Source organism: Euleptes europaea, chromosome 7 (genome assembly GCF_029931775.1).
Source record: "Euleptes europaea isolate rEulEur1 chromosome 7, rEulEur1.hap1, whole genome shotgun sequence".
Taxonomy (NCBI): domain Eukaryota; kingdom Metazoa; phylum Chordata; class Lepidosauria; order Squamata; family Sphaerodactylidae; genus Euleptes; species Euleptes europaea.
This window is the reverse complement of record NC_079318.1, coordinates 43,496,216-43,509,924: the sequence shown is the minus strand read 5'-3', so window position 1 is coordinate 43,509,924 and position 13,709 is coordinate 43,496,216.

Genomic DNA, 13,709 nt, shown 5'->3' with positions numbered 1-13,709 from the left:
GAAGTGCCACACCGAATGAAGGCAGCTGAGTGATTAATCTAGCTGACTGAGTCCAGATAGGGTAGAAGACTTGAACAGCTATTTCAAGGCAGGCCCCACAATTTAATGGGTATTCTTAAAAGTAGAATTTTGCAGGAGAAAGGCCATTTAATGCCCCACAGTGATGGTTTTGTTCATCTCTCCCAAATCCAGAAAGTTACACGGTCGAAAGGCCTATTTACGGACAAATGGAAATATCTCTGATCCAAGAAAAATATACTCTTTTTCTGATGAGAACAGTCACAGAACGATGTATAAAAAGCTACATTTTCCAGCCTAGATTGTACAGTACACCCGGTCAACCTCCTTCCGTTGCTATGAATCCCATTTTCCACTTACACGTTACTGCTCAACTCACATTTGGAGAGGTTTGCAGAGGGGTGGTAAATAGAGCTGTCGATTCGGTTCATCTCGAACCGAAAAAACCGCCGAATTTCCCCTGATTCGGTGGTTTCTGGTTCGTATGGAATTGAACTAAAAAAAAAAAGGCGGGAAAAGGACTCACTGAATTTGACGGGTTCAGGCGAACGCCGAATAAATTCGGCAGGTTGGGCGTTCCCCAAACCTCCCTTTTCCCGCCTGTAAAGTCCACCCTGCTCGGTTTCCTTGGAGTCCCAGGAAACTGGGCGGTAGGTATTTAAACTGCTCTGCGCTGCCTGCAGTTTAACCTCCCCCCGCACTTCCCGGTCCTGAGGCTCAGCTGTTGGGCGGGGACCTGCCCAATAGCTGAGCCTGGGGACCGGGAAGCACAGGGGGGGTACGGAGGTTAAACTGCTCTGCACTGCCTGCCCAGGCAGCACAGGGAGTCCCGGGAAGGGGGCGGTGGGTCTTTAAACTGCTCAGGCATCGCAGAGCAGTTTAACCTCCCCCCGCGCTTCCTGGTCCTGAGGCTCAGCTGTTGGGCAGGGACCTGTTGGGAGGGGAGCCTCAGGACCGGGAAGCACGGGGGGGAAGGGGGAGGTTAAACTGCTCTGTGCTGCCTGGGCAGGCAGCACAGAGCAGTTTAAATACCCCCTGCCCGGATTCCAGGGAGTCCCTGGAAGCCAGGCGGGGGGGGGGGGTCTTGAAAGTTCTCCATGCTGCCATCCCAGATAGTGCAGAGGAGTTTAAAGACCCCCCCCCCGCCAGGCTTCCAGGGAGTCCCTAGAAGCCGGGCGGGGGGTCTTGAAAGTGCTCTATGCTGCTTGGGATGGCAGCGCGGAGGAGTTTAAAGACCCCCCCCCGCTGGGCTTCCAGGGAGTCCCTAGAAGCCAGGCGGTTTTTTTTTGAAAGTGCTCTGTGCTGCCTGGGATGGCAGCGCACAGGAGTTTAACCTCCCCCCAGCGCTTCCCCGTCCCGAGGCTCCCCAAGCTGTTGGTCCCCCGCCCAACAGCTGAGCCTTGGACCGGGAAGCGCTGGGGGGGGAGGTTAAACTGCTCTGCGCTGCCTAGGCAGGCAGCGCAGAGCAGTTTAAAGACCCCCCCGCCCGGCTTCCAGGGACTCCCTGGAAACCAGACGGGCGTCTTTATTCAGCCGAATTGATTCGGGAATGCCGAATCTTGTGCCAAATTCCCCGGATCCAAATCGGGGGAGTTCGATCTTCGGCATTTCCCGAATCAAAATAGGCTGAATTTTGCCGAATCCGAATTTGGCCGAATTTTTTTTCAACAGCCCTAGTGGTAAACCAGAGTTTGTGCTCAAGGTAAACTATTGCATTCATATTTATGAACTTTTAATGTGCACAAAGCATCTGAGGATTGCCAACCAAGTACAAAAAATGTATCTTGTTGTGCAGAACTGTTAAATGAACTACAGTGCAGTCCTAAATCAGAGTTACACTCTTCTGAGTACATTGAAGTCAATAGGTTTCGAAGGGTGCAATTCTTCTTAGGATTGCAGTTAGCCACCCAATTGAATCAGTTTGTTAAAAACAAATGTATCTTAAGAATATTTGCTGTGGTTACTATAGTGCAATGACTCCTTATTCTACAGGTAATCTTTATAAGATTTACAACTTGGGTGGAAAATGTCTAATCTGCACTTTGTTTGTGGTCAAAGGTTAGCTCCAAACTGCCTTTCTAAGCAGGACAAGCTGCTATGAAATCAGTTTTTCCAGGTTGGATTTCTGCTAGAAGCCTAGCTATTCTGGAAGAAATATATTGTGCATGCCCCAACACTCCAGGTTTACCGGGGACAAACTGTATTTTCTGGTTCCTATCCCTGGTAAGCAACTGTCTTATTTTGGTCTTTATCAATGCCTTGTCCAAATTTTGCTGCTGTGAGTTTCTAGCATTGTCATTCTGGATTCAGCTCTTTCCCCAAGGTCTGGGTGAGCAGCTGAGTGCAGACATTATATCTCGAGCACTATGTCATTAAATGTACACATAACTACTAAGGCATAAGATCTTGCTGTTTCCAACACCAAGCTGCACAGAGTGTGCTTTGCGCAGTTGAATACATATTATAGAATAATTATGTTTTTCTAGTTTATCCTTAACCAAAAGAACCACCATTAAATCCATGGAGGACAAATGTGCAAAATACAGGAATACTGCGAAATCAAGCAAAGAAGAACCAATCTGCAGCAATATATAATCATGCAGTGTGGTGGAATGAGTTGCTTATGGAGTGATCTTTGGTATGGAAACTGGATGTTACAAGCATGTCCCTATTTGAATTTTGAAATGCTGGCAAACAAGGTTGTAATATGTAGATTTCTGGCCCAAGTGAGGCAAAAGGCCCTTTCTGACTCATTATAACTGAGTGTCACAAAAGATACAGATAGGGTTGCCAGCTCCAGGTTGGGAAATACCTGGAGATTTTTGGGGTGGAGCCTGAGAAGGGTGGGGTTTGAGGAGGGGAGGGACTTCAATGCCATAGAGTCCAATTGACAAAGCGATCTCTATTGGCTGCAGATCAGCTGTAATAGCAGAAGATCTCCAGCTAGTACCTGGAGGTTTAAAAAAGAACACCTCGGGCTCAAATAGGAAGTTAATAAACAAAACAAAGCACTGATGGCACAATGTGTATGTAATGAGATTTCCTTTTATCTATATGATAAATATAATAACATTCAACTCAACCCGACACTCTGTAACATTTACAGAACATGAAATACACAATAGGCGAGGCGGCTGCAATCCGGAGGCAGTCAGCTTCTCCTAAGAGAGCACAAAAATCCGGGGTGGATTTCGGGATCTAAGTTGCTCTAGCGATGTGTGAGGTTCTTCCAGATTGAAGTATACTATGGAAAGTCTAGTTCATTCTCATAAGCCGCATGAAATGATAGGAATTACTTTATCCCAAGATGGGAGACCGGTAAGACCCATTTCGCCGTGGCTTTGTCCATCGGGAAAGTAGCAGCATGAGATGGCGCCTATCTCTATAACATGATACAATATAATTACAAAGGTTGACAATATACACACAATTATTACAAAATTAAACAAGGAAAAAGAATGTTACATACTATTGCTGAAAAGCTTGTAGCATACAGATTGTAGGATGGCTTCTAGCAATCTTACAAGAACATAGAGCTATCCCTGTTTTATGCACAATAATTGGCAACAGGTGCTGATGCAATGGTCGCAGAAAACAGTCTTAAAGGAACATACAGTTTGCTTCTTACAACAAAATCTTTTATACGTAGCTTATAAACACTGCACAAGCCAACAGGCAATCACAGTTAAAGCCACGATATTATAAAAAACAACTTAAATCCGAAGCAGAATTTAATCCATTTGGAATAATAGTATTAAAAAGAAAAATGAAGCGTGATTCAGCTTGAGAAAGAATTCTATCAATATTTTGTTTGGTGAAGGGTCTGGGTTTATACTGCCAAATTACAAAAAATTGTATATCATTCTCCGAGTGATGTAATGCTTGATAATGGGAAACAAGGGATGCCTCTGCTACGTTATTTTTTATTCGAGATTTGTGCTCACCCACTCTAAGTCGAATTGGGCGTCTTGTTTTGCCCACGTACAAAAATCCACAGGGGCACCGGACGAGGTAGATCACATTCTTGCTGGCACAATTTGAAAACTGCTTAAGTTTGAAAACAAAATTAGTATTAGTATTTTTAAATTCTTTTACTGGCATAGAGTATTGGCACATGTTACATTCACTGCATCGAAAATGACCTAAGGGTAGGTTAGAAATAGGTAATGGTAGAACATCAGTGTGAGTAAGATGATCCCTAAGAGATCTAGTCTTGCGGTAACCAAAACGGGGTGCTATCTGGCAACCTGGCAACTCGCGTACTAAGTGCCAATGTTTGGCTATTATAGTTTGTATATCTCTTGTATATTGATTGTATTCCAATGAGGAAGTAATGCCAGTGTGTATGGACTTGTGCTTAGCTGAGAGTAATTGAGAACGGTCCTTTTCATCAGCTCTAATTCTGGCATTGTGTATAATTTGCTGTGGATATCCTCTAGTCAGGAGTGTCTGAGATAGACCTATTGCAGCAGAAGCATAATGAGAGTATGAGGTAGAATTCCTTTGTAGTCTTAAGAACTGTCCATAAGGTAGGTTCTTGTGCAAATGTAATGGATGGAATGATTGAAAATGTAAAAGTGCCCCTTTATCTGTGGCTTTTCTATATGGAGTGACTGTAAGTTTTTTAAGGTCATCTATGAACTACCGTCCGTATAGAAAGGGCGACTTTGTCTGTAGGGTCAGTATTGGTCCATACTCACGGCATATTTTGATGTATAAAAGATTTATTGATGATGCCTTCATGGTGCTTGATAATGCTACCATTTTTCAAGAATTTATTTTGTGGCTAAATATCCGGAATCCCAACATCACTTTCACAGGAGCCTGTCATTCAACTCAGGTTAATTTTTTGGATTTGACTGTGGTCATAGATGACCTTAAAAAACGTACAGTCACTCCATATAGAAAAGCCACAGATAAAGGGGCACTTTTACATTTTCAATCATTCCATCCATTACATTTTTTTTTTACAGGGATAGCTCTATGTTCTTGTAAGATTGCTAGAAGCCATCCTACAATCTGTATGCTACAAGCTTTTCAGCAATAGTATGTAACATTCTTTTTCCTTGTTTAATTTTGGAATAATTGTGTGTATATTGTCAACCTTTGTAATTATATTGTATCATGTTATAGAGATAGGCGCCGTCTCATGCTGCTACTTTCCCGATGGACAAAGCCACGGCGAAATGGGTCTTACCGGTCTCCCATCTCGGGATAAAGTAATTCCTATCATTTCATGCGGCTTATGAGAATGAACTAGACTTTCCATAGTATACTTCAATCTGGAAGAACCTCACACATCGCTAGAGCAACTTAGATCCCGAAATCCACCCCGGATTTTTGTGCTCTCTTAGGAGAAGCTGACTGCCTCCGGATTGCAGCCGCCTCGCCTATTGTGTATTTCATGTTCTGTAAATGTTACAGTGTGTCGGGTTGAGTTGAATGTTATTATATTTATCATATAGATAAAAGGAAATCTCATTACATACACATTGTGCCATCAGTGTTTTGTTTTGTTTATTAAGTACCTGGAGGTTGGCAACCCTAGATACAGAAGATCCTACAAAACACTTGACTCCCCTGGAAAAGTACTAGAAGTAAAGGGGCAAAGGATTTTGATTAAGAATTAAAGTTTATCTGGTTGATACCGGCATGCACATCTTGTATGGAAGGTTAATACAGCCCAGAGAAGAACAAGTAGAATGCAGTCCATGGCAGTGAGCTCTGTAATTTTATAGAATATATTGGGCACAGAGTCGAATAGGAATACATCCCTACACACATCCCTGGGTTGTTATAATACTGTTTTAATATTGTCATACCTGTTGCATTATGTATATATTGTATTAGACCACTGATTAAGGCCAGGGGGCCGAAACCCGTTTGGGTTGTGGTTTCAGTCTATCAACCTGTATTAGTTGCCATTTGTGTTTTCTTTTAATGTAATCTTTAAAATGTTTTTCATAGTGACATTAGCGCCTTAAAATAAATACATTTCTATATATAGTTGAGTTCTTTTCTACCCAACCTTTCGGTACCCAGCTTTGTTTATAAGTTGGGTTCCCCTCCCCCTTTTGTTTCTGAAGATCAGAACCTATTAGAAGTCCGACAAAGTACTGAAAGAAAAGGCAAGCAGATCTGTAACTTCAGGTTTTACATGCCTATCTTATTTCCACCTTCAGGATAAGTGAATGGGGGAGTAAACTTCAGGAGAGGCCAGCGGGGCTTCAGCCCCTGGGATTTCCTAGATGGGCAACACCCTTGTGGGCCAGCAGTCAGGCAGGCACAAGATGCACCCAATGGCTTTGTCTGCTTTCTCCCGCCTTGTGCTATCTGTGAGCATGCCAGATAGGATCAGCACAGAGGGATCTCCCCCACACACACCTTTTCCCCTTTTGGCCTAATAGTTAAGTGCCATCTAGTCGCAACCAACTTACGGTGACCCCTCATGGGTCTTTCAAGGCAAAAGATGAGAAGAGGTGGTTTGTCATTTCCTGCCTCTGTATAGCAACCCCAGTCCTCTTTGATGGTCTCCCATCCAAGTACTTACTGTGGCCAATTTTGCTCATGTCTTGCCTCAAACACCCTGTGGATGGAGTTATCATGAGTCAGTGGCAACTCGACAGCATGTTCCTCACATTCATGCTTAGCCATACTGAGAATAACCCTCTGGAAAGATGCCACTGTTATCTCTAGATTGGTGGTGGAGTCATCATTGGCAGCAGCATTAAGGTAGTGATTAGCAATGTTAACATTGGGAACAATAGCAGTGTCAGAAGTGACGCAATTTCTGGCATACTGAAGGAAAGGAAGGTGATTGGTGCAAAAAGGAGAGAGAAAGCAGAAGAAAGAAGAAAGGAGAAGAGTTGGTTTTTATATGCCAACTTTCTCTACTACTTAAGGAAGAATCAAACTAGCTTACTATCTCCTTCTCTTCCTCTCCCTACAACAGATACCTTGTGAGGTAAGTGAGGCTGAGAGAGTTCTGAGGGAACTGTGACTAGCCCAAGGTCACCCAGCAGGCTTCATGTATAGGAGTGGGGAAACCAACCCGGTTCTCCAGATTAGAGTCCACTGCTCTTAACCACTACACCACGCTGGCTCTATCCAGGGGGTTATTCTCTGTATGGCTAAGCATGAATGCAAAGCATGTCTCATTGGAATTGGAAGACAGAGGTTCCTTGAGGAATATCATGGTGGAGAGAATTCACCCCCACAACCCTGCTTTCTCTTTATAGAATTCAGACCATCCCCACCATCTCACACCATTGCAAGGCAAGAGCCCCATGGAACGAAGCAGCTGGATTTGTTGGGACGGGGGGCAAGCAGCCGTAGTTGCTCCTTTCTTGGGACAAAGGCTTGGATCTTACTTATTTATCTGCTTCATTTATACCTGCCTTGTTTCACAAGGGGGTACCCAAAATGGCTTGCACCATGCTCCTCTCCTCCGTTTCATCCTCCATTGAATCCTGGAGATTTAGGGGTGGAGTTTGGGGAGGGGAGGGAGCTCAGCAGGGATGTGATGCCATGGAGTTTACCCTCCAAATTGGCTATTTTCTCCAAGGGAATTGATCTAAGTAGTCTAGAAATCAGTTGTAATTCTGAGAGAACTCCAGCTGTGACTTCCTTTTCTGGCCGCCATGCACAGGCACCCCCCCCACACACACACACACAATCACATCAGCATCTTCCCACTACATTTGGTAACTGTTCTGTAAAACGTGTTGGATTGTATCCCTGACTGGCTGTCTGCTTAGGGTTGCCAACTAACAGGTAGTAGCTGGAGATCTCCTGCTATTATAATTGATCTCCAGCATATAGAGATCAGTTCACCTGGAGAAAATGGCCACTTTGGCAATTGTGCTCTTTGGCATTGAAGTCCCTCCCCTCCCCAAACCCTGCCCTCCACTGGTTCTGCCTCAAAAACCTCCCGCCAGTGGCAAAGAGGGACCTGGCAACCCTATCTCTGCTACTGGCTCTCTGTTGCTGGCTACCATTTCCTTGCTCAGACTACTTTTCAATAGGACCTCAAGCATAAAAAAAATGCTGATCTAATCCAGCTTCCTTCAACCGAGTGGAGGCATCATCGTGAACACCTTTTTCTCCAGTCCATTGTGCATTGTCTTAGCTGAGCTTGTTGCAGGGCAACCTCTTCTTCCTCCTCAAATGCTCTCCTGGTTACAGAGTGTATCAGTCTATTTATCTCCCTGGGAAAAGGGGGTCTTATGGTGTCATTCTTTCCAGTTACTTTCCACAGAACCTCTTTAAACCGATCACATTTCACAGAGGCTTCCAGATGGTGCTTGAATTTCACTGCTGCCTGAGGAAAAGAAATAGCCAAGCAGCGTTTCACTTGGGGCAGTTTGAGGAAGCAAAGAGGAACAAGTGGAACGGGCAGACTGAAGAATGGGCATGTAGTGGGGGGCAAAGGAATATTGTCTCACAGGCTGTTTGAGGAAGGGCTGCTGACAGAAGAGCTGTGCGCCTGGAGCTGGGTAAAAGGCCCCGCATGTACATGTTTCCAGCATGAAGATGCGCTGATTGGGAGCACTTATACAGCAAATGCTGAATTTCCACCTGTTGTGCAGGTGCAAAAAAGCATACAAATTGGGTCCAGAAAAGGTAAAACCCTAGTTTGGAAAGGGACATAGTGGGGGAAATATTCCAGAGAACAGAACTCAGAAATGTTCCGGTTCAGGTCAGAAGGGGAAGCTTTTCCTGACACAACATTGCCATGATGGAAGTGCTAAGGCGATTAGATGGGGGTCTCCTGGTTTTAGTGGGGGAATTTAGCTACGGAGACTTAGAGCACTGCAAGAGGTTTTCAAGCAGAATCTTTCCCAATTTAGAGGGATGAGCAAATCAGTGGGAAAGCTTCAACGAAGAACCGTTTGTGTCAAAAGGAAGTGTTTTTATTAGAGGGATGTAAAGGGGTACAAGCACACACACAACTCAGTGCAAAAGCATATACACACAAGGTCTATAGGTCAAAGGGATAGAAGGAAGCTGTATAGCTACTTGTCAGAGGAGAAGGATGTGGGTGGGGAGCTACTTGGAGTGATCTGATCAGCCAGCATTTCTCACTAGGAAGAGTTGCACAAAGCATGGGGCATGATGTATGGATCCAAAAATGAAGTACAAGGAGCCATAGCAAATGGTGGCTATATTGATATCCAGTTTCTGCCCTGGAGCAGGGTGACTACACAGGCAATGCTGGTCATCAAGAGTGAACAAAGGCTGATTGCTTCTTGATTAAAATTAATAGTTTGGGTAAGAAACGTCAGAAGACGGAAGGTGTGAGACAATACCCTAGTGGTTATGATTAAGTCTAGTTAAGTATCTGCCATAGATTTTTAGATGAAGAAAGATATTCTGAGACCTGTCCCCAGGAAAGAGAGGGTGAGTCTATATTGAGTTAGAAACAATCTCTAGCCTCCTATTAAGAGAAAACAGCTGCAGATGACAGACATAAACCTACTTAAAAGGTCAAAATAAGATGAACTTGCGGAGAGTTGTAGCCCACAAGTCTTATCTCGACAACGCCATCTTGGTTTCTGTACCTTAACTGTTAAGAGGTCGCCAAAGGGTGAGTCATGGGTGTGTTGGTGAGATTATCTGTTCATATTAAAGATATAACTCTAACATTTTAATTGCCAGGGTAGCTGTGAGCATGTAAGATTGTGTCTCCTAACCACTGCTGAACCTTAGCCAGCCCTTGTGGGTCTGGAATGAGGGCAAGAAAGCAGAGGTGGAAGCATGCAGCACTCAGGCTTCCCACTGCAGAAGGCTGCTTGGGTTGGGTCTAGGGTTGCCAGGTCCCTCTTTGCCACCAGTGGGAGGTTTTAGGGGCAGAGCCTGAGGAGGATGGGGTTTGGGGAGGGGAGGGACTTCAATGTCATAGAGTCCAATTGCCAAAGCGGCCATTTTCTCCAGGGGAACTGATCTCTATCAGCTGGAGATCAGTTGTAATAGCAAGAGAGCGCCAGCTACCTGGAGGTTAGCAACCCTAACCTCTGTGGCCACAGCACTGTCTCTTGGCAGCTGTCCAGGTGTTGGGAAGGGAACACAGAAGCGGCGGAGAAGGGTGTAGAGTTACGGGAGAAGAAGGACCCTTTAATTCCATAAGGCCCACAACTCAGGGACGCTCATAGTGTACCTGTTCCTCATTCCCTCTGGGGGTGGATGTTTCAAGGTGGGAACCAACTGCCAATCACAAGCCTTACTGAGGAATGAACATGCCCACTTTCCTGTAACAGAGGGTGGGTGCCACACTGGGAATGGTGCTCAGAAGAGCCACGGTATGATGTCATAAAGCTGCAAGTGGCTCCAGAGCTATTGAGGGAGTCTCACTGTCATAAGAGCTGCTGTTATGTATTTCCATGTCATGAAAACATTTCACCTGCTCATTTCCACACAGTCTTTATGAAAGGGAAAGGCAACTTTTCTCTGTGCCTGTGAGCCCCACAGAATACAGTGACACTTCCTCCTGAGTAAACCCTCACAGGATTGCATGATGAAACCCACAGATTTCAATGAAATTGGGCACACCTACTTTTAGCATTGCCAGACCTCTCTTTGCAACCGGCGGGAGGTTTTTGGGGTGAAGCCTGAGGAAGTCGGGGTTTGGGGAGGGGAGGGGCTTCAATCCCATAGAGTACCATTTTTGCAGTATTTTTCGGGTTTAATAAACCCAGAGGTTTTTGAAGCCGAATCCTTATATTGGCTTTTTTGGATAATAGAAAATTTGGGGGTTTATTAAACCCAAATCTGAAAAATATGAGGCACAGAGTTGAATGCTGGGCTTGGCCAAGCCCAGCATTCAGTTCTGCCCCGCCTAGGGTTGCCGGGTCTCTCTTTGCCACCGGTGGGAGGTTTTTGGGGTGGAGCCTGAGGAGGGTGGGGTTTGGGGAGGGGAGGGACTTCAATGCCATAGAGTCCAATTGCCAAAGTGGCCATTTTCTCCAGGTGAGCTGATCTCTATCGGCTGGAGATCAGTTGTAATAGCAGGAGATCTCCAGCTACTACCTGGAGGTTGGCAACCATACCTACTTCTGCATAGGATCAGAGTGTAAATTGGATTTTAACAGTGGGGCCAGAGTCATCCCCCCAAGGATCATCTGTCCAGTGCTTGGGCACTAACAGTTTCCATGGGAAGTGAAAGGTTTGTACGGAGGATGAGAGGGTGAAGGAGAACATCCCGAAGAACAAACAGAGAGCACCTGTCCCCATGTTTATATAAGTGAAATTCATTTGTCCAATGCTAGGTACGTGGAAAATTGTTCAACAGATCACTGCATTTTACTGTGGGTCCCCCCCACAACCAACCAACATAAAAGTTGATTTCATCTGTTACTAAGGATTTTACATAACAGGACGCCTCAGTGGTATAACACTCCTTTTTAAAACCTCACGAGGAGTCATTTCGCCAAAAATAGGTCAGTTGATCATAAAGGCAGCGTTTTACAGTTTGGACTGCTTGGAACGAGATGTTTCATGCTGGTATAGAGCATCTGGACTGCTTTACAGGCAGCTAGTAAGTCATAGAGTCAAATCCTCCTGACCCCATTGTGTGCAATCGGCAAGATCAGCAGAGCTTGGGTTGCATCATTCAAGATATCTGAGACTCTGAAATGGAACATATTAAAACCAATAAGAGCAATGCTTTGAAGTATGTAGCCATGCACATGAGCCACACCAGCAAGTGTTCCACAAGCAGACTGTGAGTAGAGTTGCTGCAGCCAGCTTTTTTTTAACTAGTTCCTGCTGCTACCTTTAATAGTAGTTTGATCTACAAAAAAAGTAATTGTTAATAATTCCATCTTGTAAAAAAAAACTTTACCACCTAATTTCAATAGGCCAGCCTGCTGTTAAATGCACAAGGTTTTGGGCAACCCCTCGGCACAGTTCCTTTTGCTGCCGTGGCGCTCTGATAATAGAAGCCACATCTGGTGAACTTCCCCCTGTTATAGAGATATTCAAAAAGCAGGGATGTACTTGGGATAACAAATTGACAATGCTCACTAGAATGGGGGTGGGGAGTTGTCTCACAGGAGACTTGATTTAAAAAAATAAAGTAAGATCTTATTGGAAAAGATTCTGGGAGGCCTGGGTTCAAATTTACACTCAGCTGAGAAACATGGCAGATGACCTTGGGCTGGTCTCTGTTTCTCAGCCTAAATTACCTTGCAGGATTGCTGTGAGAATAAAATGGGAAGGAAGAGCCAAGTATGCCCTCCAGAAATCCTTGGAAGAAGGGTCAAACTGTTCTAGAGAAACAAACAAACAAGAATATTGACATAGAGAGAAGCAAGGGCTATCTGGCTGCAACATCTGTCACCCCATTGATCACCAGGGTTGATTCGGCTTATCTGGCTGGCTAGGCAGGAGATAGATAGAAGGGCACTCGCTGGATAAGAAAAAAGGAGCAGCTTTGCCAATATGGTTCTGATATTCACACACTTGCTATGTTGGCATAGGATTGCACCTAAGGTTGCCAGGTCCCTCTTTGCCACTGGCAGGAGATGTTTGGGGCTAGTACCTGGAGGTTGGCAACCCTAATTGCACCACAGGGAAGCAGCTACCATACAACATTCTGTTTGTAGATTCTTCTGCTCATAATATTGGCCTACTCAATTCTTACATTCCATGGCTCCAGGATGGGGAATATTAAATATCTGTAAAGCATAGTGATGCCAGTTCCCTACAGCGTTTGACTAGCCTCTACAACGGATAAGCAAATCCTATTTCCTGCAACTTGCTTGACTAATCTACCAAAGCAAGAGTCGTCTTATTTTATTATTCTGTTTTTCAAGTTTCCCAAATGTACTCCAAAAAGTTCAAGGCCTGCCCCTAATAAGTCTTGAGCCAAAATGGAGAGGAGGGAGCTGAGCTCAGAGGAAAGTTGTTGTCCCCAAGGATCCTATAAACTTTTTTGCAGCTTAAAAGATCACTGGGAGGAGGGTGGTTGGCTTAAAATATCACGGGGTGGGGGTGGGGGTGGAGTGATTGGCTTCAGTTAATGTTCTTCCTCAGACTGCAGTTTCTTCTAGATCAGTTTCTCCCCCCCCCCTTCCTTGGGTTTCAAATTGTGGCAAGAAAATGAGGAATCCACATTGATCCACAGCATAATCCATACCCCCAAAACATGTTGTATCTTTTATGAAAACTAACCAAAACACACTGCATCTTATTATTTTGTTTGCTCTTAATAACGTTTGTTTTTAATCTGTGAGGGGGGCTTTCCATCTACCATTTAAATGATTGAAGGGAAAGAGACATTGGCTCAAAGTACACAGTACCTCTAGGGTTGCTAACAATGTGGAGAGAGAAAAAATGTACAGGTGTTTAATGGGATGTTATTTGGCAGGTAATAGGGTTGCCAGCCGGAGTCTGGGAGAAAGGACATGAACCCTATCAGCAATGGTGTGATGTCACTTCAAGGGAAACCCAGAAGGGATGCCACTCCTCTCTAGGAATTGCTGGGAACTCTATGGTAAAACCATAGGGTTTCCAGTGATTCCTAGAGAAGACAGACATCACTTCCAAGTTCTCCTCAGAAGTGATGTTATGCCATCACTGACAGGGTTTGGTTTTTTGTTTTGTTTTTTACATTCTTTCTTGATAGCTGCAAGAACAGCGGTGGGAACCAGGAGCCCGAGCAGGGGATCCCCATACCCAGCAGGAAAATGGCA